This window comes from Triticum dicoccoides, chromosome 3B, assembly GCF_002162155.2.
Source record: "Triticum dicoccoides isolate Atlit2015 ecotype Zavitan chromosome 3B, WEW_v2.0, whole genome shotgun sequence".
NCBI classification, from domain to species: Eukaryota; Viridiplantae; Streptophyta; class Magnoliopsida; order Poales; family Poaceae; genus Triticum; species Triticum dicoccoides.
Window position 1 is genome coordinate 651,608,190 of NC_041385.1, and position 3,926 is coordinate 651,612,115.

Genomic DNA, 3,926 nt, shown 5'->3' on the forward strand with positions numbered 1-3,926 from the left:
TATATGTGTTATGTGCATATTTTGTATTGGGCCCGCCTCCTAGTTCCTTGTATAGTTGAGGTTCGTGGCTCATCTTTGTACAACATATATACGTGCTTATGCACGAAGAGCAATACATCGTGCAATTACAACATCATACACTTACTACTTCTTGGTTTATTGGCCCGCCTCATATTTAGAGTCAAACTAGAAGGGTTGGGTGTGCTTTGCTGTGCTGTTGGTGTTGTTGGGTTTTCTAAAAAAATTACACACTATGATTCAAAATGTAAGGTATATTATTTCTAAAAAAAATTAAACATTTTATGTTTTCTCAAATTTGTAGAGAAATAAATCAAATCAGTATGATTAGATTCATCATGAAATGAATTCTCATACTTTTCTTTAAAATTGTGGATGTCGATACTTTTTACTCTGAACGTGCTCAAAGTTCAAGAAATTTGACTTTCCAAAAAATAATACCTCTTATATTTTGGAACTAATGGAATGTTTAGTTTGACGGGCGGCGGAGATAATGGAGTGTATTTTATTTATATTTATAATGTGGTGATTTGATGGGCCTTTCATGGTGTGATTTTCTATATCCACTAACCAACGTATATTTATGTGTGAAAATTTCGTTGTTGTTGGTTGCATGTCGTCGGTCCAGTGTATACCGAGGTGCCATGGTCCGTCTGCCTACGGCCCAGGAAGCGGCGCTCACGGCCCAAGAGGATCACCCCAAGCTTGGGCCTCGGGAAGCAAGACACCTCGCGAGGAGCTCGCCTCACGAGGTTCCCCGGTCAGGGGGCGAGACGGAGCAGGTTTCGCCAAGTCCTCGACGGCCTCCCGGGGACGGCTTGCGGGGCTGTCTCGTGAGGCCCACCTGACGAGGTCAGCATCGGGGCTCCAGTAACGAAGCTCGCGCCTGTCACATGGATGACGCCCTGCTGTCAGGATAGGGACGACAGGGTACGACAGAGACCGGATTCCATTTCGGTGCTAAGTGAGCAGCGGTGGCTGCCTTCCTCCAAAGCGAGTCCCAAGGCTTTCTACTTTGGTGAATGGAGACCAAGGAGGCCCGGCGCCCAGAGCATACGTCGCCACCAAGCCCACACCAGCGTCTAGACAACACCTTTAGCAGGCGAGGACCACCTTTGGGCAGAATAAGCATGCGCCCTTGTCCCCCTTCAAACTTGCCGCCCTATGGAAGCCCTTTCCCACTCATATTTTGGGGAAAGAGGCCCAAGGCACTATAAGAAGGGAGGACGTCCATTGTAGAAGGAGGATCTTCTCCTTCCGGACCTCACCCAACCAAGCAGGAGTAGGGTTTTACACCACCATCAAAAACGGTCGCCCGAACCTGGGTAGCTCGTGCGTCCTTGTCGTGCTCTGTGCTTCCGTGCGCCTCCCGAGCCCTTGTCGCCATCCACGTCTAGTTGACTAGGTCGCGAACCAGAGCCCCAATGTTCGAACCTCGTTTCTTCAGCAATTCCATGGACGCAAGTTCCCGGACTCCGACACATGTAGTATATTACTGCTACAATATCACATGGTGGCGATTTTTTTCTAGGTGGTGGGAGGGTGCGCGGGTTTGATATGTTTTGTAGGCCGGTTACTGCTGGTTGAATGAGAGACCTACTTAAGAAATTGTTAACCCATTTCTAAACTAAAGACCTCAATTAATTGTGATGCCTTAAAAATTAGGCAGCATAGTATATAGTATAAAAAATTGAATGAGAGAGCTTTGATAAATTGTTCACTCGGTCAAAATCGGGTGACCCAATTCCAATTGAAGACCTCAATTTAATGTGGGCTATTTAAAACTCGGGAGCATAGTGTTATAGGTATAGTATAAACAATTTGAATGAGATAGCTTCGATAAATTTTTCACTCAGTCAAAATTGGATGACCCAATTCCAATTGAAGGCCTCAATTGAATGTGGGCTCTTTAAAACTAGGGAGCATAGTGTTATAGGGCATTTTAACCATAAATTTAGACTAAAAATGTAAATTATATGGTTAGAATCCCCTTCCAAATACAAATCCAATAGTATACCCTTTATAGTATGTAAGTCATATTATTTTTAGTCATAGACGATCAAAATTTGATCCATAATATTAGTGGGCCTAATATACCCAGATGGAGATAGTAGAACCTATTGGCCAGCTTTGGCCATTGATCCGTGCTAGAAGATTCCCAAGACCGCTTTTGACAATGGAATCCTCAAGCTAATAAGAGTGCACTACCACCTGTCGCAGCTCCCTCTATGCGGACGACGCCACGATTTTGCGAATCTTGCTAAAGAGGAGCTGGCTGTAATTTTTGGCATTTTGCTCCCTTTAGGCGGGGGGGAATGGTTTGGTTACAAACCTGCCAAAGTCTGAGTTATTTCCAATTTGTTGTCAAGGTTTCGACCTTTCGGACATTCTCTTGGCATTCCTTGCTAAGATTGGTTCTTTCCCAGCAAATGTCTTGGCCTTTCGCTACACACTTGTCATCTTGGAAAGATTGAGCTCTAGCTCCTCATCGACACGATGTCCAGCTGATTGCCTGGGGAAGGACAAGCACCTTGCACGTTTGGTAAGGGTGACTCCGGAAAAAATTGTTCTAACTGCTATGGAGACTCACAATCTTAACAAGATCTTACGCAACTCCGTCCAACATGGAGAGGATATTGAGAATGCGCTTGGAAGGCACTCCATGGTCAACTCGACAACTGTTTGTCAGCTGAAGGCGCTTCGTGGGCTGGGAATTGTGGATTTGGAGAAGTTTGGCAGGGCACTAAGAACACGATGGCCTTGGTTTGGGTGGCATGTCTCTGATCGTCTGTGGGTGGGCTCCACCCTGTCGTGTGAAAATAGGGACATGGATTTCTTTTGAGCTTCTACCACCATCACCATTGGCAATGGTGTGAGAGGGTTCTCTTCTGGCAGGCGCGACAGTTGGAGCGGCATAGGACTGCTGAAGACATGCACCCCCGAGATTTTCAAGATCGCTTCACGAAAGAACATGACGGTTATGAAGGAGCGTCAGGATGATAATTGGATCCAGCCCATGGTCCGCTTGCAGTCCCTGGTTCAGCTCCACGATTTTTTTAACCTATGGACACTTTTGACTTAGACAAATCTCATCCGTAACCAGGAGGACAACATCTCATGGTAATGGATCATCGGTAAAATATATACTTCAATATCTGCCTATGCTGCCCAATTCCATGGGTTTCACCCCAAGTTTCCTTCAACATAGATTTGGTCGGCACATGCAAAGCCTAAATGCAAGATCTTCTTGTGGTTGGTCTCCATGTAGAAAATTGACTGTCGGCATGCTTTCCGTCCGTGGGTGGCCACACTGCCCGATTTGCCAGCTATGCTTGAGGGTTTCTGAGATCGTCGTGCACCTATGCAAAGATTGTCTCTTCTCTGGTGCGACGCGATATTTCCTCAGCATTGAAGGAGGCGCTGTAGCAAAAGGACCTCTAAACAATTTCTAGGTGGCGGCACTTGCTTTCGAGGATAGAAAGCAACGAGAAATGGCGCTTGGCCACGCTAGGCAACAAATGGCATCGATTAGGTTGTTGTGTGTTGTGAGCTCACTTGGGTTTTGTTGAGTTCCCTTGAAGAACCCGGTGCCTCTGTCCATATCCTTCTTTTTTCATCTAGTGTGGAAGGGCAGTGCTTCTTCCGTTTTCTCGAGAGAAAGAATGGCCATACGGTTTGAGTAGTAGTGGGCGACAAGCTGTGCGCTCCTATTGTGAGGAGTGAACTGATGCTGGAGATAGGGAAGGGGTATAGGAGCTGACCACAAGCTCGACGGCGACAAACCACTCAACGTATCAAAATTAAGAAAAAGTGGTACTCCCTCCATTCCAATATTTAGTGCGCATAGTTGTGGACACACATACCAACACATGAGCCGGAGGCTGGAGCTTGGACGGAGAATACCCTCA